Source organism: Capsicum annuum, chromosome 12 (assembly GCF_002878395.1).
Source record: "Capsicum annuum cultivar UCD-10X-F1 chromosome 12, UCD10Xv1.1, whole genome shotgun sequence".
Classification (NCBI taxonomy): domain Eukaryota; kingdom Viridiplantae; phylum Streptophyta; class Magnoliopsida; order Solanales; family Solanaceae; genus Capsicum; species Capsicum annuum.
This window is the reverse complement of record NC_061122.1, coordinates 59303641-59326939: the sequence shown is the minus strand read 5'-3', so window position 1 is coordinate 59326939 and position 23299 is coordinate 59303641. Positions and strand designations below refer to the sequence as shown.

The window sequence follows — 23299 nt, the reverse complement described above, 5'->3', positions numbered from 1 at the left end:
AGTTCTTAGTACATATGTAAGTTTAAATAAAAATTATTCTTGAGTCAAATACTGATTTGTAATTGAAATAATCATGCTATAAGAGTAGCATTTTCTTTTGTTGAGAGAAGTGATTATGTAGAGTTGTCTAAGCTTGTTGCAGTTATAGTTAACCAGTTTTTGAGGAAATCTTGGCAGAGGTGTCAAGGTGTGCTTGTAATAGAGGTATTGCAAGAAGGAGGAACCTAAAGTTAGGTTCATAGTCGATTCTGTAATTAAGAGTTTGGTTATAGTAGACTATTTTGAGTTTGTGAGGGCAAGCTGTGATTTTTTATCCCTTGATCAAGGGGGTTTTCACGTTAAAATCTTATGTTTTTATCCTTCCTGCACTATTTCTTACTTCCTGATTGCGTTATTTTATTTTGCCTGCGATTGACTTTGAGGGACCTGGTCCCTTACTATGTGTTGTAATCCTCAATGTTTCTACAATTGGTGTCAGAGCCAGAACATTCTAAACGGTAAACACGTAGAATGATTTGGTTATCATGGATGCTCCGCCTAACCTGGAAGAAGGGAAATCTACCACTAGACCACTTAGATTTAATAGATAATACTATGGGTGATGGAAAATCAGGATGTTTGACTTTATTATGGCTGAGGATAGTGAGCTATGGACATTATTATTGATGGTCCTCATGTGCCTATTAAAGAAGCCATAGAAGAAGAGGTTACAAGGATGGTTGTTAAAAGTAAAAGGGAGTACAATGGAAAAGACAAGAAAAATATTGAAAAGAATTACAAGGCCAAGAAACTGTTAGTATGTGGCATAGGTCCTAATGAATACAATAGGATCTCAGCTTATGAAAATACAAAAGAGATCTGGAACTGCTCATAAAGGTACTACTGATGTGAAAGATTCAAAAGTAGACATGCTTAATACTCAGTATGAGACCTTCACTGTGAAAGAAGGAGAAGTAATCCAAGAAATGCATACAAGATTCACTTTATCACAAATGAGCTTTATTTCCTAGGAGAAGTGATTCCCTTGTACAAACAAGTGAGAAAAATTATTTATGCTCTTCCTAAGTCCTTGGAAAGCAAAGTGAATGCAATAACTGAGGCTAGAAACCTGAAGACTCTCACAATGGATGAACTTATTGGAAATCTAAAGACCCATGAGTTCAAAAAATAGCAAGGGGTGGAGAAGAAGGAAGTAAAAAGAGAAAAATCCCTAGAATTAAAGAATTCTAAACATAATCTAGATGAAGATGACACCGATGTTGCCTATTTGGCTAAAAGAATTGTTAGAGTCATAAAGAAGAGTGGTCAGTTCTATAGGAGAGGAAGAAACAACAAAAACGGAACATAATGTTAAGGTTTGTCACAAATGTGGAAGTCCTGAGACTTTCATTAAGGACTGTACCATGCATAAAATAAATCATCAGGATTACCTCAAGGTTGCAGGTTATAAAGAAAAGATCAGGGACCAGTTCCCTAACAATTTTAGAAGAAAGGCTGCAACTAATTATGCAATAAAATAGTCTCTGGAAGCATGGGGAGATCCTCCCTGTTAATTAGAAGAGGATAAAAAATCTGGAGATGTGTATATGCTAGCTATGAAAGATAGTCCAGTTATGTATGATTTCGTATTTGCTTTCATGGCAAATACAGATGATGATGAAGAAGAAGAAGAGGTAACTCTCTCTGACATAAAAGGAATTCTAGATAACTATTTTGCTTAAGAGATAAAGAAAATTGCTACTGTGCTGATTAATTCTGTATGTTAATTAATTGCTGAGAAAATTACTCTAGAAGAGAAAGTAGAGAATCAAGAGCTTGAATTGATTGCCTTAACCCCCCAGATATCTGACACTAAAGAAATGGTCACTAAATAAAAATCTGAAAATCTAAGTTGTATGAGCCAACTAAAGAAGGTGGGTGACTTAGATGACAAAGAAAAGAGAGAAGATTCAAAGATTAGGATTAAACTTGAAGAGAAACTAAAGGATTCTCAAAAATACCTTATGTCTGCTCTTCACAAAAATGAAGAGTTGAAAAGGGTCTTGGTCCATTTAAGAGAAGGGCTTAAAAAAGTCTCTTAAATGGGTTGCATCTTTACAGATCCTTTCTAATTTGACCAGTCAAGGTACAAATATTGGTAAAGGGATTGATTATCAAGGAGAATCATAACCTCTAGGTTATAGAAGAAAAACTGCTCATGATACTAGGAACAAGGCGCACAGACCTTCGTGTACTCATTGTTAAAGAGATAGGCACACAAAAGAAAATTTTCAAAGTCGGATTAGAGAAAAAATAAATGGTATCAAATATATTCAGGAGGAGAATTAACATCCTAAGGGTTTCAAGACCTTGAGAAATATAAAAAAGAATTCTCTACCTAGATGGACTAAGAAGGATCTGATTATACCATTGTCTTCCTACTTGGAACTCAGGCTTAAGTAGGTTCCCAAATCAAATAATTAACCATTGGTCCAGGTTTTGAGGAAGGGAATTGCAGTCAGGAGTCTTTCTGTGATAATAAATGAGCAACACTCAATTTTGAAAATCTGTCTGTGTTCTCTCTCAAGGAACTTCAGGTGAAGGTGTCTTACTGTGAGAATTTGGTCTCAAGGACATGGTCTTTGGCTTATTTGAGTGAGAACGCTCTGAAAAATAAAAAAAAAAGAGGGGAGAAAGGAGAGGAAAAAGTGGAATTTTGTGGATTAAATAAAGAGGGGTAATATTGCTGAACATAAAAGGAAAAATGTTGAAGAATTCATATAAGAATGAAGATGATTCAAAGTGCCAATTATTAATCTCATCTTAAGTAGAAGATCAACAAGAAGGGCTCATCTCAAAATCCTCAAGGACTTGGTCCCTCGGAAACTTATCTCAAAAGAAGAAGCTTCAGTAGTGCGAACAAAGTCATGTCAGGAACCTGATACTCAAACATATACTAAGAACAAACTGTGGAATAAGAAGGGTGTGCAGAGGCAAAAGTCTAAAGAAGGATTGATCTAATCAAGCTGTCCTATCTTATGATTCAGTATTTTCACTCAAAATTGGATATGCTTAGTAGATAGGTATCCTTGATAAGGTAGATTCATTTTGGCCTAACTCAGTACCAAACCTTTGCAGGTTTACGCCATGGGGACAACTTTGGGAGAAAATAGTTGAAGCAAACATAAGTTATGAATTCACTAAAGAAAAAGAGAGATGAGGTCCTATATCTCAGGTTAGTACCATTACAGGATGCTTAAAAAATCTTAAAATACTGTCTGAATGGCTATGTATAAGCCCTCAACTTCTATGAAAAATGAAGAATCATAATTATTAGGATCAGATATGTCATTTCAGAAGAACATTTTTCAATGACAATGGTCTCTACTCTAACTTACTAAATCAGACTCTTTCACATTATTTTTCAACTAATTTAGTTTATGTTCCTAAATTGATCATCTAATGTGAACCAAACTGGTCCCTTACCCTTACTCTTTTTTTTTTACAAAATTAAAATCTAGCAGTCTTGCTGAGATAAGGACGATATGTATAGCAATAAAAAGAAAGGAATTTTTTTAGGGACCTGGTCCTAAGAGAAAAAGAACCACTGTTAGAGATGCGAGTACTAGTCCTAGGAGATGCAAACAGGAGAAAATAGAAAGGGATGTAGTTACAAAACAAAGAAATAAAATACTAAAAACACAGAGAGTCCTATCAAGAGAAGTGGTTGATCCCAAAATATGTGAGAAACCTGGGATGATTGAATTGATTGAATATCAAGGCTGGTTACACTTGTTTGAGGAATCATCCCCCATGGTCTTTGAGAGTGAGGTCAGAGAATTTTACTACACCATGGAATTCTTAGAACATGGGGCAAGCTTGTCTGCCTAGGTGTAAGGAAAGTATATCTATTTGGATGAAGAAACACTAGGTAAAATCTTTAATATACCAGTTATTGGAGTTAGTATTGCTATAAAGGAATAACCCACAGCTGAGTTTATGATCAATGCCTCTAAGCTGGGTGAAACATCTATAGTAGCTGTGTAAAAGAAATTTCTAACATGCGAGTTTCAACTAGTATTTGAATTTATCAACAAAGTTCTACTGCCAAGATTTGGGAAGACTACCATTGCATCTTAGGATGATCTATTCTTGATAGAATGCCTGAGTAATTTTAAATTAATCAGCCTGTCTGCTCTTATGATTGAACACATGAAGAAAGTAATTCTTGAGAATGAAGAGGGACATGGAATGCTCTATGGGTACTTGCTAAATAGGGTCTTTGATCATTTTGGAGTAGTTGGTACTAGACGAATTCCCAAAATAACAAAACAAAAGTTCACTCTAACTAGTTTGGTAGAAAATGAGTACATAGAAAGAAAAATGGCAACTGTGTCCCAAGTATATAAAATTTTGGTTTCTCAGTAAAGCTTAGGCAAACAAATAGAGGAAGTGAGGATCAAGTTAGATGCAAAATATGCTGAGATAATCCACTTAAGGTTGAAAAATTAGCTGTTAGTTCCTGAGGGGCTAGGTGCTTCTGAAGCACTAATATCAGAAAATGCAGAACTCCATGTGAAAGTGGAAAAATTGACTCTTGAAGTTAATGAATTAAATGTAGAAGTAAAGAAACTCACTAAGCAGTTGTTGGATGCCCATGCTGCTGAAAATGCTAGAATAATATTGATTAAGTACCTTTCCTCCAAGCCTTCTTCCTCCTGAGTCTTGCTATCCCAATCCTTTCACTCAACCCTATGTCACTTTCACTCCTTGTTATTATATGGCTTTTAATGATAATTATTTTTGTTGATTGTTTTAGTATACTGATTTTGTACTTTACTACTTAACAATGAATGAATTCTAATTTGTGTGCTTGACCTATTCCATATTTTAAAACTGTTTTTCATGTTAGTGTTGCCTTTGTGACCATGAGTTAACTAATCTGTGCCTATTTTACTCTTGGTTTACTACTCTTCTTTTTCAATGATGCCAAAAGGGGTAATAATACTGAACTCATGTGATAGGGACCAGGTACCATGTAATTAATGTATTGAATTGCAGATGCAGTGACATGGCATATTGACAGGGGAATGACATAGTAACAGGAGAAGCTAAATGAATGAATGACTTGATGAGTTGACATGGGGAAGAAGCAATGAAAATTTGATCATGTGATCAGAGTTTTTGCTACAAAATTACTACAAGGGACCAGGTCTCTATGTTACATGATGATGGAAGCATGATGATAGGGGAACATTTATCTTCAGAGTGGTAATCACACTAATTATATGTGATGGATGTGCATTGATGCTCAAAGCTTTGTGGTTAATTTTCCATCATCAAAAATGGGAAAAATTTCTATATGTAGTTTTGATGATGAACATATGACTACAAGGGACCAGGTCCCTGGATGTTCATAACTATAGTACAGCTGGCACGCGTGACCGCCCAGTTTTGTCCTTTTGTGTAACAACCTAGAAGGTGATGGTCATACTAAATAGGATACCTGGTTCAATGACATTTCATCCCTAATCATCACTCATCTATAAATGAAAAAAGATGCTTCTTCATCAAATGATTTTTGCAAATATTTCAGAGAGCTTAAGAGAGAATAAAAGGCAAAAACTTAGAATTTCAATATTGCTCAAGTTGTTAGTAAATGTGTGAGCTTAAATAGAAATTGTTCTTGAGTCAAATACTGATTTGTAATTGAACTACTCATTCTATAAGAGTAGTATTTTCTTTTGTTGAGAGAAGTGCTTAGGTAGAGTTTCTTAAGCTTGTTGCTAGTTAGAATTAACCAGTTTTTGAGGGAATTTTGGTAGAGGTGTCAAGGTGTGCTTGTAATAGAGGTATTGCAAGAAGAAGGAACCTAGCGTTAGGTTCACAGTCGAGTCTGTAATCAAGAGTTTAATTATAGTGAATTGTTTTGAGCTTGTGAGAGCAAACCGTGGTTTTTTCTTCCTTAAGCAAAGGGGTTTCCACATTAAAATGTTGTGTTTTACTCTTCCACACTGTCTCTTACTTCCTGGTTGATTTATTATATTTTGCCTGTGATTGACTTTAAGGGACATGGCCCCTCACTATATGGTGCAACCCTCCGAGTTTCTACAAATAGTTTAGAAGAAGAGCTTATTTCATATTTGAGTGGGATAAAATGCATGAAATAACTTATCCGAAATTAGTTATCCTGGTAGTGTAGTATATTTTATCCCTCCTCGGGGATGGAATAACTAATCCTGGGATTAATAATCTCAGGATAACTTGTTTTCCAACCAAGCTACCTTAGCGTCCTTATGATATGTGTAGCATGTAATGCTACTCAATGAATTTATTGAAGTTAATGATATTAGCATTATATGACTTGTAATCGCACAATGATAACATTCTTAATTACAAAAAACATGAAACTTGACTCCAAAAATAGAAGGCAGTGACAACATCTATTATTTTGGGTTTGAGTCGTTCGGCATATTTTGACATTTTATTGCTACTTACATTATCATGCTTGTTTACTTACGATATCATACTTTTTTCTCCAGAATCATCTTAAGCTTACTTTCTGTATTTTTTGAAATACAAACTTAATCCTTGTCTAAAAGCCTACAACTATGAATAAAGATCCAAACTTTAGCAAAACAATAACTATGGACCATGTGAGAATTTTTTGTAATATGGTCGAGAAATTATGTACATACTAGGCATTTAGGAGTGTATATTCGAGAAATTATGTACATACTAGGCATTTAGGAGTGTATATTCTATAAACAACATAGCAAATTTTACACTACTGAAATTAGGATCTCTAATATTTATACTTAAGCAATACAAGATTATTTGTGTTTGCTTAGGGAGAACTAAAATTAATATGATAATAGAGGAATTCTTTTAGTCTTGAGATTCTTTTACTCCATTTTGGTCATTGAGGGGGTCCGGGGTAAGGGAATCAGTAGTATTCTACTGAAAAGGTACTATACTACAATGAAAGTTTTTTTCACGCCACACTTTTATAAGGAGGAGAAAAGGAGATCTAAAGCTGAAAGTGGTAGCATTAATAAATTGATTCGAACATTATATTATCTTCTTTTATAGATGAATTAGTTGGTTGAGATGTGTGCAAGCGTATGTTTCTCCGGGGTTAATATAATATTTCCTGACTGAACCTTTTTCTCTAAATTAATAGGTTTACAACAACCTCTTCCCCATCTCTCTATCGTCCACAGATCTTTTGGATGTTCATGTTATGTTTTATTGTTTTATATAATGTGTATGTTATTGTTTGTGTATTTGTAAGATTTGATTCTCCTTATGAGTTAATAGCTGATGTAGATCTTGCTACCATTAAGGACCGTATGGCTATTAAAAAGGTTGTACAGTCTAGTAATGTGGAGGAGGCAATTAAGAAGGTTGATTTGAATCCCGAGGTATACCAGCTCCTTTCTTGCACTTTTTACGTTTTTCTGATCTGTTGATTATCATGAACACGTGGTTAGCATGATATCTCGCAGGATTAACACATCTTCTATTTAGTGGCATTATTTTAAAGATCTCTTGGTTTGTATTTTTTTGCTTTTTGATTCTTATTGTATATGTTGATCCACTCTTTATGTTAATCATGGTAAAGCTTCCATATTCCTGTGTGTATCTAAGACCATATATGTTAAGAGAGACATTTCAAAGAAATGACACCAAACAGGGAAGTCACTAGAACAAAAGATGAAGAGGAACTATTTAAGAGTGCATCAGCTGCGGAGAGCACTTTTTCTTGTGACTCGGTAAAAGAAAAAAATTACAGGGACTACTTAAGTCTCAATTCCACTGTACAGAAATGTTCATTTCTATTTTTTGTTTCACACTTAACTGTTTGTTCATTAATGAATAGAAGAAGGAAGATGAAGGGGCACTCATATAAGTGGTGTTCCAATTTGGTTGCCTAACATTTGATTAGTTAAATCAAGGTGTGGATGTGATCCAACACTTATCATATTTAGTTCCTTTTCGTCTTTGTTCCCTTCTTTTCCATGGACATGTGTTGTGTCTACTTGCACTACCTTGACTAATCCATCTAGACTCACGCCATGCATGAACCATTATTTCCCTTTTCCTTTTTACCTTTTGTTTCTGGCCTGAAGTTAAATAGATGTCTCTGTTTCTCTCTTCCCAGTGGAACTGTTAAATCCTTAGAAAAGTTTGTAGTCTTTATTGCTAGAACATACCATCAGTTAGTACAAAGGGTAAATGGAATCTTCTAATAATTCTTCTTAAGTTGTCTTCTAATCTGTGGTACGAATAAGATGCCCTTGACCCTATTACATAGAATTTGTTAATCATCTTCTGAGCCTATCTGAATGTTTCCAACTATAGCTTGGTTTTTGTTATAGACTTCCATGCAATTATATCACCTTCTTATGAGCCTGAATTCTGTTTGAAGTTAATATAAACTCCACGAGCAAGTGTTAGTCATAGAATTTTAGGATGGGATATGGATCTTAAGAGTTTTCTGAGCATGAAACTGCCCGAGCAAGCTTTTGTATGATCATATAACAGAGGGGACAAAAAATTGTCTTTGTTTGAATGACTACAGAGAAACCCTTTAACATATGAAAATTGAATGAAATAGGCAGTTATATCCCTCGCGGTTAGTATTATGTGAGAGAATTCTTTGTCTGGAAGGTCTATGGCTTTAATGCAACTTTTTAAATTTGCAGTTAAAACCTAAAGAATATAAACAACACAGAGTGGACCACATCTGAAGCAGAGTAAGCTGGTTGATAGGGACCTCAAATTCGAATGTACTATTTTTATTTCTTTTGCATAAACATTGCTACAACTTTTCACGTGCATTCTTTGGTATCAAGAATAACCACCATGGTTTTTATTTCAATCTGAAGGAAGAAATGGAACAATAACTAATTACAAAAGCAACAGTTTCAACCTAGACCAACGTTCCAAATTATCTAAATACATATAACAGATGCGACCTCTATGTTGTGTGGAGTTTAGCATCTTCTATTCATTGGATATAAGGGCCAAATCTCTACAACTAAGTCTTCCTTTATGGAGTCAACCTGTTCAACTTTTATTTTCAGGTGATAATGGAATTTCATTCTCTTAAACATATCAAGGGGCCCATAAATCTATAGAAAGTGATTGTTAAGTCGGTTAATTTGAAGTTTTTCTTAGCTTTTGGTTATTCACTATGCATAACATCCTGATTCTAATACTTACTTCTCTCTTTTACAGAGGATACCGGGCTGAAATAATATCTAAACAAGTGTAGTTACTGAGCCTTGCTTTCACTCAATTGTAGCATACCTCATGCATAAGTTGTTGGACTACATATATCATATGTACGATCTTTCTCTGTTTTGTCTTTTTAACAAGCTCAAGAATGTAAATACATAACTTATGTTTCATAAATGGATGTGTAAAGTATGAATCATGTTTTCTTAATATTTAAATTAATGAAGTTTCCTTTGTTTGGAATCCTACAACACAACTACCATGAAATAACTTTTCTTGATGTTATATCTCATTAGTACAATGATGTTCAATAAATGCCGGTGCATAGTGATGTGTGAGCTGATGCGAACACATTTGAGGCTTTTAACTGAGAATAATTGCAAAGTCTTATGCAAATTTTATTGTTTTTGATTGTTTTATCTTTGATTTTGCAGTAGAAGCTAAGATGCTAGAGAACCAACAAGGATGGAAGCAAAAGAGTTGAAATCTGAAGCGAAAAGAAGAGAAGTGTGGCTGACGATATTCCTGATAAGTCGTCATCCCTGTGATATGTTATCAGCTTCATCTTCAGCCTTAGACAGAGAATGGACCTGAGTTGAGAGTTGTGACGATATTTTGTGATAAGCCGTCAAGGAGCTGATAGGTCGTCAAAATTGGTGTCAGCCTAAGGCAGAACATGGGAGCTGAGGTAGAGACGTGACGACATTCGTGATAAGTCGTCAAGGAGATGATAGGTCGTCAAAACCATGTCATCCTAAGGCAGCGAATACTAAAAGCAAAGAGGAGATGATGACATTTGTAATAAGTCATCAGCCTCCTGATAGGGTGTCACGGATGGCATCACCTATTCGAGAAATTTCTGAACGTTATTATTTTATTTCCATAATTGAGGTGAACTATTTAAAGCATTGTTTAGGGTTTTCTTAAGGGTTCTGAACCTGAGTTTTGAGACACATATTTTTGTTATTTTCTCTCTCTAGTTTCTTGGCTTGAAAAAGCAATTACTTTGAAGAGATTTTAATCATTACTTTGGGATTCCTATTGTGATCTAATATGAGAATCACTAGTTATTATTCATCTTGTGGTAAGTTTATCTTTTAAACTATGAATTCTTCTAGTTGTTTAGTGGCTAAACCCCTTTAACCTGAATTGTGGGATCTAGGGTTAAGTCTTGATAAGGTGCTAAGTGTTCAAGATTTGAAAGGTAATAGGACTCCTTGATAATTTTGAGGTTTTAATTATCGTGTATTGATTGCAAACGATAGATAACACCTGTTTTGATTTACTTGAGAAAGAAATCAAATATAGTGGAAAGTGAATTATCAACAAGGACTTGGAAACACTAAACTTCCGTTTAATAATCAACGCTGTAACAAGGTTGATTAACCTGAGGTAAAGTTTGGTTAATAAATATAAATTCCCTAAGTCCGAGAGGATTAGGAAATTAAATACTTAAGTAGGTCGAGAGACATTTAGGCATAACTTCGATAAAGATAACCTGTTGTCCTACCTACTGTGAGAATCTTGAACAACTATTAGCATCTGTCAAGTACCAAAACCCCTAGTGAACATAATTCTTGATTTTCCATAAACTCTTGATTACAAAAATTAAAACTAAAGTGACCAACAATTATTTGCTAATCTCCAAAACCCCCATTTTATCTTTTCGTGCCAGTTGTTTGAATTGAACTTTTAGCTATAGTTTCAAATTAGTTTAATCTCCACTCACATTGTTCCCTGTGGATTCGACCCCGACTCCAAAAGTTGGGTAAATATATTGACGACGATTGCCTTGCACTAAATTGACGTTACACTATTTTTGGGGTCTCACCTTTACCTTATTTCTCCCTTTTTTGATTAAACCACATTCAAGCTGGGTGCAGTTTTTATTCATTTATCATTTTTTTTACAACTTTTCTTTTTTAATTCTTTTCCTACCACACCCCGCCTTATTTATTTTTTAATATTACCGTTCTTCATACTCACTTTATATCATGCACCTCTATGATAGCCACCCTCAACTTAAGAGACACATATTTGTGAGTTTTGATATGTTATCAAAAATGACACCGTTGTCAGGTAACAACTTGGCGTATTGAGTTGGTTTAGAATTCTAGCCTACTTGCTTGAATTCAAACTTGTAAATATTTATTTTTAGTTTACTTTTATTTCTTGTGTTAGGTAGATTTTTATTTTAGTTTACTTACTACTATGACATCATGGAATGAACATGATCTTGGTGGTTGGAAATCTTATCTTGATGATCCATGTCCATATTGTGATGGACCTCACTTTTGGCATGACTGTAGCTATGCTCTTCGGAGAGAGATGTGTGCACCATCTCCATCCTATCAGGAGTATGATTGTTCTGTATGTGGTGGTCAAGATGGACATTGGAGTGATTGCCGAAATTCTCCCTCCCCCCATTGTGCTAACCCAAATTCTAATTCTTCTTATGATTTTGATAAGTCTTTTGGTCAAAAAAAGAAAGAATGAAGCACCTAAAAGAGTCGTATTGAAGCTATATAGCACGGGCACGGATCATCTAGTACATCCATAGGAGAAAGATCACAAATACTGAATGTATTATACACTTGATAATCTGATGGAAGATCAATTTTGTATGCATTGTCATTAATTTTTTCAAGCACTTCAAATGGCCATCTCCTCTCGATGTTAGCTTGATTTTTCTCTTGTTGGGAAATCTTTCCATTTGAAAATGCACCCAAACCTAATCACCCGATTCAAGCACCATCATTTTTCGACCCCTGTTGACTTTCTTGGCCATTTTTTAATTCTTGTTCACAATTTGAAGTCACACTTTCTCATGCAAAACTTTCATGGCCTGGACCTATTGTTACCATCTAAACTCAAAACAACATCATGAGACAAAGGGGTTAGATCAAGAGGGGTTAGGGGTTAAAACCATACACAAACTCAAATGGAGACATGCCAATAGGATTATGAATGACATGATTATTGACTCTCAATTTTGACCTCCTTATATTCAACTAGGGCTGTCATTTTTACTAATTAATGTTTTTTAGATATTTTCAAAAAAATTAAATTTTTTTATATAATTATGTATAAATTTGAACAATAAATTTCATAAATTATAAGCGTTTTATGTATTATTGTTATTAACTTCATAAATAAATTCATACATTCATACTTTAGTTAAATAACATCTTATTTCAAATGTGGCTTTTCATAATTTTTGCATTTTATTTATTATTAATTTTAAAATAGAATTTGTATTTAATATTTATAGTATTATATTTATTTTCACTGTTATTTATTTATTAAATTATATTTATGCTATTATACTAAATAACAACCTAACTCTATTTGATTTTTTCTCAATTCACTCAATATCTAGCCAACTTGTATAATATTGATGTCAATTTGTAGCCTAATTTGATTCCTATTGTACCTAATTTGAAATATCCAATTCAATTTCAATTAACCCATTTCAATGAGCCAAGTTCAACCCATAACCTGAACCTTCTTTTCAATTGTAAATCTCGCCTATTTATCAAGACTGATCTAACAGCGGAGATTGTAAATTAATTCTCTAGCTTATCAATTGTAAATCCCCCACACAAAAAAAATTCAAATTCCAAATTCACTTATCATTCTCTAGCTTCGCCTATGGTCCTTCAACTCCTTATTCTCCATCTCCACCACCACACCACCGTCACATGTGTGATAACAATCCATCAACATGCCACTGTCGCCTCCCACTAGCATAAATCCCCACCAACCACCACCTTCTCTTTCATCTATCATCATTCTCTATTCCACTACAATTATAATTCGTCCATCGTGGCCAGTGAAACCATCAGTGAGTAACACCATCCTCGTCTCTTCGTCTTCTCTTCCCCTTCTTTCTCCGTTTTCCCTCTTTCAATCCTCCTTAATCAGAAACCCAACTCTGATGAACCACTAGTGAACCACCATCAAATAGAAACACTCAACACTACCACATTAATTTTTAATCTCTCCATCTCTTCATCCAAAACCTAAAACCTCCCAAAGTCTCGCTTCTCCAAGGAACTACGAAAAATGTAGATGAATTACGAATTTCATGTGAGAATTCCATGGCTTTAAGGATGAGTTTTGAATTTTTAATTCACCCATTCCTATATTATCTCCTTTAAATTTGAGCTTTTAATTTCAAAATAAATTCTTATTAATCTGCTTGTCTTCGATATAATCTCTCGCATTCATTTTTATGTTCGATTAGTCTGGATATATGTTGAAAATTGAAATTCACGAAAGTAGGATGCCAATTTTTGTAAATTATCTTAATTATTGTTTATTAATTCTCTTAGATTATCATATGCTAAAAAGCCATAAAATTTACCAACAATGATTAACTCTAATTTTAATACTGGGGGTACTGATTTTATGCAACTTTAAAACCTTTGTTATTTTCTTGATTAATTGAACTTGTTTCCATATTGATTAGCAAGGAATTAAAATCTCATTCCTTTATTTTGCTCAATTTGACTATGGATGGAGTTTATGCGAGAAATGGTTACTTTGAGGATGTTACTATATGTGTTAATTCAAAATTTTTAAAATATTTGGTACTCATTTATTCATGGTAAATTGAAAGACAACTTTGTAATTAAATTGATTTACTAATATTTGATTTATCTTGTGCATAAATAATTTAATTATTCTATTTAAGGTTAAGCTTGTTTTCGAAAAGTAATCTCCTTCTATCTTTCCCCTTGATTACTGATTTGCTCATTTTCTTTAGTTTGATAGATTTTCACCCATTTATTTATGGTAAATATGGCATGATTTTTCATAGAAGTGATCCAGCCACTCGTTTAAGGAAAGTATTTTTCCTTAACTAATTATTGAAATATTCTCTGTTCCTTTATTTTGTGATTGCGTAGAACCGTTCAACTATATAAACAAGATTTCCCTTCACTTTTTTGGAGGGACATTATTCACACTCCCACTTCTCTTTTACACCAACTCTTGACACAGACTTTTATCCTTCACTTATTTTTTATTCTTTTCTGGTTTTCTGGACTGCTTCTATTGCTAACTATTCTCACTAGTTTTGCGACTAAAGTTTATATTTTTAATTATCTTTATCACTTTTCTATAAAACTGGTATATTTCTTAATTATATATGTGTTGGATGCTATAATTTTAGATCCCCGGCCATAGGAGAAAAGTCCCACTTTGTTTATGCTAGTTCTGTTTCAGTATAGACTGTTGGGTTGATATTCTATTTCATGCAACTTGTTCAATGGCATAATGGAATCTCTTGTTTGGGTGTAAAAAGTTTGGCATTATGATGTACCTTTACTATTTCCAACATGCTTTCTATAACTAAATGTCAAAATAAGAGGCAGAGTTAAGAGTTGATTTGTCTACTTAAGTGTTAATGTAAGTGAAATTGAAATGGTTTTAGCATATTCCATATTCCTTTTTGCATAAGTATTGCCTAGGATCCTTGATATCCTTATGATTTTGATGCTCCAATGGTTGGTTCTGGAATGCCTAAGATCTTTTCGAATTACGTTGATCTATTTTGTATTCTTGTTTATGTTTAATAGGTTTTTCATTGAAAGGTGATAAATTGGGAAGTTGAAGAGTTGCCTGGAAATTGGGATAACAGAGACTTTGCCATGACCCTGCTAATAAAAACTTATGTTTATTCAGATTGGTCTGTAATAAAAATTATGTATAACTCTATTGTATTAAGCTAATAGAAACCAAGGGGTTGCTAAGGGGGTGGGGGGGTGGGTGGTGGAAATTATGTGCTATGTGTTTCTTTTTCTTTCATTTTTTTTAATTTCTAACACTCTCAAATTCTTACCTCTTCCTTTATTTTTATCCAAAATGCATTGAACACAAATTTCTTTGTCAAAAGTCACTTGCATTTCTTTACAAGAAGTTACTGTCCTATTTTATTTTACACAATTTGGATCATACATGGATATTATTTCAAATTATGTAAATTATTATATCTTAACCTATAGTTAGTGGGAAAGTAAAAATGACTTATGAGGTCTGATTCTCAATTCTTAAATTATGTAGATGCGTCTCTGAGAGTACCACTTACCAAAGTTTTTCAAAATAGAGGTTAGGAGTATCTATATATAAATATTCTTATGTGTTTATATTTTAAAACCCAAAAATTTAATTATATTTAAAAAATTATAATATTACTATTTTATAACTAAAATCGAACTCAAACTAAAAATGCTACTAAAGTTCAAATGAGGGTGACTATTAATACTGTGACATCATTCCTATAAAGCAACAAATATTTTATTTCTTTCAAAAAAATAAAACTCGCCAGATTTTATTTAAATCTTGAAATTTTTACTCCTTTAAATTAAGTTATTTACTATGTTATTTTTATTCTTTTATTTGTTTGGGTTAGTTTAGTTTAATTTAATTTATTAATTAGCTGATTTCCCTGCATATCCATCTCAATTCTCTCTTCTAGCTTATCTGATATCCTTCATGTTTAGTTTCAATGTCCTTAGTTTAATTAACAAGTTTGCATGCTTGACTAATCAATCACCTAGTTTTATACCAAATAGGTTAAATTGAATTTTCGCCAAATATTGTTATTTGCTTATTAATAATAATAATTTTTTCTCACCTAGTTTTTAAATTAGTGTATTAAGTACAATCAAATATTGTTTTCTCATATTTTACAATAATAATTAAATTTGCATGTTAACCACTTTTATCACCTAGATTAATATTAATTAGATAATATTGAATTTTTTGCCTAATTTATTTATTTGTTTTAAACTAGGATTTTTCATGACCAATCACCTAGTTATTTAAAATTAATTAAGATTCATCAAGTTTACTTATATGTACATTTTTTTTTAATTTCTTTTTGATAATTTTGCTTGCTTAATTGTTCATATCATAATTTATTTTAATAGTTAGTTTTCTTGCTTAATTATTTACTATTTTTAAATATAAATATTTATTTAGCTAATAATAAAGCCATTTTTCTTAATTAATTTGTCAATTTTTGTCTGTCACATAATTTTTCATATAATATATGAATTCTATCAGGACCCATATTTGTGGACCTTGAGAGATGCTTAACACATTCCTTTCGAGGTAACTTGAACCCTTACACAATTTCTAGTGATGTGAATTAATAATAAAAATACTCTTAATTATTTTATAATGGTGCCATAATGCACCTTAAATCGTTAGGTGGTGACTCTTCTCTTTTAAATCATCCTAAAAAAGTTGTCACGTTGAATTTCACCTTTCATGAGAAAAATAGGGTGCGATAGCATAACGACTCTTCTAGGAACACTTAGGTTCTAACCATTATAGATTCGTGTCTATGCGGGGTTTTGTGTTTTCTTTTTCTTTTTTTATTTATTTGTGGTAATAGGACTTACATTCTTCTATAACATTCTTGCATGATCCACCCTTTTATCTCTCTCATTATTTGTTTAAAAGATTAATTAGCTTTCTTTTTTAGCATTATTTGTGGTTCCAGTTAAGAGTTCTTCTCAGGCACAAGTTGTTAGGGACCAATGGGTTTTTTGTTCTTCTATAAGTAGACGTTATCTTAAGTGGCGATGTTACTATTGTGGTGCAATTGGTTACTTTGAGAGAGAGTGTCTTGTGAGGTAGATGACTATCAAAATTTAGTAAACTCAGGCTATAATTCAAGTAGGTAAAGAGGGAGAAGTAAATGGTAGGGGACATCCACAGGGGAATAGGGGAATCAAACAGGTGGTTGAGGATGTCAAAGAGGTGAAGACATAGGGGAAAGAGTGAAACCGATATGGGAGTTATCTTAGATTGATAATCAAACACTTTGTTATGCATTTCTAGGAACACTGATTCCGAGGCTACTAATGTAGTGATCACAGGTACTATTTCTATTTGTGATCGAATAACTTTTGTTTTATTTGATTTAGAGTCTACTTATTCTTATGTATCTATCCAGTTTTGAGTTGAGGGAGCTCAAACTGAATTGAAAGAGCTACTTAACAAAGTTTATTCATCCAAGTGCTTTACCTTGGGGTGCTGCATTCCTATTTGTCAAAAAGAAGGATGGTAGTATGAGGATGCATATTGATTATAGATAGTTGACTAAGGTTGCTATTTGAAATAAATATCCCTTGCCTTAAATAGATGTCTTGTTTGATTAGTTATTGGGTGCATCAGTGTTTTTAAAAATTGATTTGAGGTCAGATTATCATCAGTTGATAATTATATTGGTGGACATATCAAAAACAAGTTTAAGAACTTTATATGGAAATAATAAGTTTTTGGTGATGTCTTTCGAGTTGATTAATACACCTACAACCTTTAAGAATTTGATGTCCAAGATCTTTAAATCATTCTTAGATTAATTTATTATTGTATTAAAGATACTCTAAGTCATGACTAGGTTGGCTTGCTTGTGCCACAATTCAGTGATAAGGGACAGACAATTATCAATGAGGCATCAAGGTCTCAAAAACTGTAATTACCCTTTAGGCTATTTTTCATATTTCTACTTATTTTCATTGTTAAAAGTTTTCCATAGCTTCCCCAAGTCATTTATGAATTTTTGGGACTGACAATTTGGTTATTGTGTAGTTCGTTTTATTTTTAGAGACAATTCCCTGTTTAGAAGTCTTCACTGGTTCCAAATTTCCACCGGGAGAAAACTTTACTAATATGATCTTAGATGTAAATTCTAACTATGCCAGCAGCTCTGAAATTTCAATTTTAGGTTAGGTAGACCTTCAGTTTGGGTCCCAAAACACACGAACTCATTTCGACCTATTGGTCAGATAGTTGGGAAATTTGAAATATGGGTGTGGGACCCATATTTTGTCAAAATAACCATGGATGGAAAATCAGACTTTGACATTACATTCTAAACATTAAATTTAGTGTGGTTACATAGTTTATCTGCATAAATTGGAGTCCGAATAAATCCTGAGGCCTTAGCGGAAACTTGGAAGTTTTCCATGTTTTAGCTAATATCTGGTGTCGGAGAGGATGGTGCAATTTCACCAAGAGGTATTGCTATCGTAATACCTACACTTATAAACTGTGTGCAATTGAAACCCATAGATATGCATAGCAACACCTGAGTACTTGATGGGGCCATAAAAGCAGCCCTTAGGCCGCATTTTGACTCATTATCCCTCATTCTTTAGACCTAAGAACCCTAAAATGTGTATTATAGCTCAAAATTGAGTCTTGTGGTCAACTAGGGAACTTGATTAACTGTTATTATCATGAAATATGTTTGGATTTATGGTATGATTTTATCCTTTTCTTGGTGAAATTCTTTATTCTTGACCCAAAAATCCAAATAGCTTGTAAGCTTGATTTTAGCCCCAAATAAGCTTGGTCTTCACCCATTTCTTGAGGGTTATGATTCCTTGATCAAGTATGAATATTTGGTTGACCTCAGAAACGTAATTTCTATTAGTGGGACCCACTTAGGTTTTTTGGTGTTTGTTTGGATCCAAAGCACAATGGTGCAATATGGGTATCGTTATTATCGTAAGTAGATTATGATTTTTATAGTGTGATGACATTTTGGAATTATTAAGTAAAGATAGACGTTTGGTGAATAATGTAAGGATTTGTGGTCCGACTTTGAGGTAGGCTTTTGTCTACCCTTCTCCGTAATATAATGCATGTTATATATTGTGTGTGTATACGAATGTTAAATTTGACTATGGGTAGATTGACTTAGCCTTGATTATTGGAGTTTAGGGATTAATTAAGGGTTTTGACCCGTAAGTTGAAATGCTTATTGTACTTTTAGAATCTTATTGCCTTCTACCTAGATTGAACTAATTGATTGAATGGATATGATATAATGCTAGGTTTGGGATATAGTTTTAGCATTGGAAGTGTGGTTCGTATATTTAACCTTATTTGAGCTATTGTGGTGATCTGGAAACCATATTTTAGGTGGAGTTGACTTTAATACCCATGTTTCTAGATGAAGTTCCTATCTTTGGATTGGTTATGACTTACTTGACATCTAGAAGTTTAACTAGATACGTTAGCTTATTTTGGAGTATAAATTGCCTAAATATAAAAATCGATGATTAGAAATACGTTCTCTGGCCCACCTTAGGGTAAGACTTATGTTAGCCCATATGGACTTATTGGCGGATCTTAGGCATAGTTGAGACTAGTAAGCTGTTAGTATAAGGTTACTTTGCGACTTTCTGAGTCATGATGAATTTTCCACCGAATAATAATTGACGTCTTATGGCCATGATATTCCTTTTATATATGACATTGGGCTTTTGGAGATGTTGTTTTCTCTTAGATATGATATTGGGCCTTTAGAGATGTTATTTACTCTGAGATATCTTATTGGGCCTTTAGAGATGTTATTCCCTGTTAGCTATTATATTGGGCCTTTAGAGATGTTGTTTACTCTTAGATATGATTTTGAGCCTTTAGAGATGTTATTTCCTTTTAGATATGGTATTGGGCCTTTAGAGATATTATTTCTTTTTAGATATGATATTGGGCCTTTAGAGATGTTATTTTCTCTTATATATGATATTGGACCTTTAGAGATGTTATTTTCTCTGCCTTTAGAGATGTTATTTCCTCTTAGATATGGTATTGGGCCTTTAGAGATGTTATTTCTTCTTAGATATGATATTGGGCCTTTAGAGATGTTATTTTTTCTTAGATATGATATTGGACCTTTAGAGATGTTATTTTCTCTTTGATATGATATTGGGTCTTTAGAGATATTTTTTCTCTTAGATATGATATTGGGCCTTAAGAGATGTTATTCCCTCTTAGATATGATATTGGTCCTTTGGAGGTGTTATTTTCTCTTAGATATTATATTGGGCCTTGGAGATGTTATTCCTCTTAGATATGATATTGGGCTTTTAGAGATGTTATTTCTTATTAGCTATGCTATTGGGCCTTTTGAGATGTTATTCCTTCTTATATGTGACATTTGGCTTATAGAGGTGATATTCCTCATAGTCATGGCATATGACTTATATATTCGAGATGCCTCCTAGAAGTGAGATGCTTATTAATAGTATGCCTCTTAGATGTGAGGTGCTTATTGATAGTATGCCTCCTAGATGTGACAAACTTCATGGTATAGTATGCCTCTTAGATGTGAGATGCTTCTTGAGATAGTATGCCTCCTATGTGGGAGATGCTTCTTGATATAGTATGCCTCCAAGATGTGAGATGCTTCATAATCTAGTTTGCCTCCTAGATGTGAGATGCTTCCTGATATAGTATGCTTCCTAGATGTGAGATTATTATTGATATAATATTCCTTCTAGATGTGAGATACTTCTTGATATATTATGCCTCATAAGTTTGAGGCGCTTATTATATATTATGCCTCCTATTATGAGATTGTAATACCCCGTATTGGCCTTAACCCAATTAAGCTCCTAGTGTATGTAAGAGAGGCTTAGAACCTGAAGATTTAGCTAAGTGTTGGAGACTTAGTCTTATTTTTTACCCTTAAACATTTATAATTTTATTCTCAACCTTCCTGACCATGAAAAGTTAATTTCTAAGTTAATTCATGACCAGGGTTGTTGATTGTTCATCTCGAGTGAGTTTCGCATTTTTTGAATGACGTTTGGGATATGTTTGGATGGCCAACCAGTGGACCAATGTGATATGGCTGCATCACATTAGCTACCGCATTGGCAGCAGCAATGTGGCACATCGCTTATCATGTGGGGTTGAGCAGCGGTGCGCATAGCCAAACACGTCAGGGCCTAATTTGGTTTAAATAAATTTTAGGTCTAGTGGGGATTTGGTGTTTTTTCCCCACTTTTATTCATCCAAAATAAGGGATTTAGGTTCTAAAACAACATTTTACCTCATATTTCATAATCAACTCAAATTGAAATCATCCTCTCTCTTAAGAACAAAAACCCAAGCCTCTTCAACCTTTATGAGAAAATTTTTAAGAAATCCACCAAGGACTTCCAAGAATCCTTCAATTGAGGTATGTTAGATGTTTATTCATGGGCCTTTTTCACCCATGGTAACCATACTTTTAGTACACATAATTAGCATTTAATCTCTTGTACCACGATATTCTTAGCTTAATCAGTCTCATTCAAGGACGAATGTTCCCAAGGGGGAGATATAGTAATACCATGTATTGGCCTTAACCCAATTCAACTCCTAGTGTATGTGTGAGAGGTTTAGAACCTGAAAAATTTAGCTAAGTTTTGGAGACTTAATCTCATTTTTGACCCTTAAACTTCTATGATTTTATTCTCGACCTTCCTGACCCCAAAAAGTTAGTTTAAGTTGATTCATGACCAGTGTTGTTGACAGTTCATCTTGGGTGAGTTTTGGGTTTTTCAGACTACGTTTGGGGTATTTTTGGATGGCCAAACCAGTGGACCAACGCAATATGGATACATCACGTCGGCTACCATGTTGGAAACACTAACGTGGTGCATCACTTATCCCATCGGGTAGAGCAACACAGCGCATCGCCAAACGCGTTGGTGCCCAGTTTGGTTTAAATAAATTTTGGGTTCGGAGGGGTATTTGGGTCTTTTCCCCCCACTTTAATTCAACCAAAACACTGGATTTAGGACCCAAAACAATATTTTTGCCTCATATTTTATAATTTCCTTAAATTGAAATCATCCTCCGTCTCAAGAACAAAACCCTAGTCCCTACATCCTTCAAGAGAAATTTTCTAAGAAATCTACCAAGAACTTCCATGAATCCTTCAATTGAGGTATGTTAGATGTTCATCCATGGGCCATTTTCACCCATGGAGTCCAAGAACCAAAATTTCAAGTTTAAAGTTGTGATTTTTACATGTTATTATGAATTTTTCAATGAATTCCCATGAATTTTGATTTATATATCATGTTTATACATACCTTGATATTGAAGTTAAACCCTACACCTACACATATGAATGATAATTACTCATTGGTGTACATCATAAATTGAGATTTAGTATCAAAATTATGATATTACTACATGCTTAAAACTATTCCCTTGTCTAAACCATGAATTTCAAGTGTTTGATGAAATGCCCAAAGGAGTGAGTTTTGAATAATGACTACTTATCATGTCCTTAAGGTGTTAGTACGGTATTGTTGTTATTGCTATCAAGTCTTGGGGGTTTTGAATACCCAAAATCTAGCTGCTTACTTAGTCTATGGTATTTACAAAATAGTTTAGGATAGTTATGAGAATTTTTAGTTCAGTCAGTCACCATAAACAGCTGAACTTGGTTCATTCTTGTATTCAGAGTCTTTCAATTAGGAGTAGCATTTAGCACTGAGTAAATACAGGGATAACGGCTTTCCCGTCAGTTAGGAAGGGTCATTGGTAGTAGTTCCTGCATTCTAGAAATACGTATCCTGCATAGGACATGAGGATTCACCCATTAGTTTAGGCTTGACTACCTCTCAAGGGTCACCCATCAGTTTAGGCTTAACATCTTGTTCTTTTGAGACATTATTTAGTTGATCCATACAACTAGTGTTAGTACTCGTGGGACGGTACTGACACCCTTCCAACTTGGGTCATAGATTGGACCCTAATTAGCTTATTTGGGGGATGTCGGTTAGATGATTGCTCCTATAGTCTTAATCTAGTATTCAGTTTCAGGTTTTTTTCACCATAGCATACATATATCAGTTATCTAGTTACCAGTATTTTAGTATTTCAGTCTACATGTCATTTCAAAATTTGTTTTATTCTTGGTCATGCATTCTCAGTCTTTCCATTTTTCATGCATTCTTATTCAATATCTCATTCCATACATTCAGTAAGTTATCACTTAATTCATACCATCCTAACCTTATTTAGCATACCAGTACATTCAAAGTACTGACTACATACTCATTTTTCGCTCTATGATGTCTTATATCGTAGGTTTGAATGCTCAGGTTCCTAATCGTACCTAGACCTTCCAATGCATCATCATCAGTAGCAGGGGTGAGAACTCATCCTTCGAGGATGAGTTATCTTATATTAAATGATGCCAGTCATTTGTTTATTTAGCCAGTCGGAGTTAGTTGGGGGCTTGTTCCATCAACTCCATAATCAGTAT

At 33.7% G+C, this 23299-nt stretch overlaps 1 long non-coding RNA gene across 1 annotated transcript; it reads left to right on the top strand.

The window, feature by feature from the left end:
• Positions 1-6795: 6795 nt before the first annotated feature.
• Positions 6796-10300, top strand: LOC107850021. Its single transcript, XR_001668407.2, has 4 exons — positions 6796-7403; positions 8688-8771; positions 9223-9329; positions 9657-10300. It is a non-coding gene; the product is annotated as an uncharacterized LOC107850021 (long non-coding RNA).
• Positions 10301-23299: the final 12999 nt, after the last annotated feature.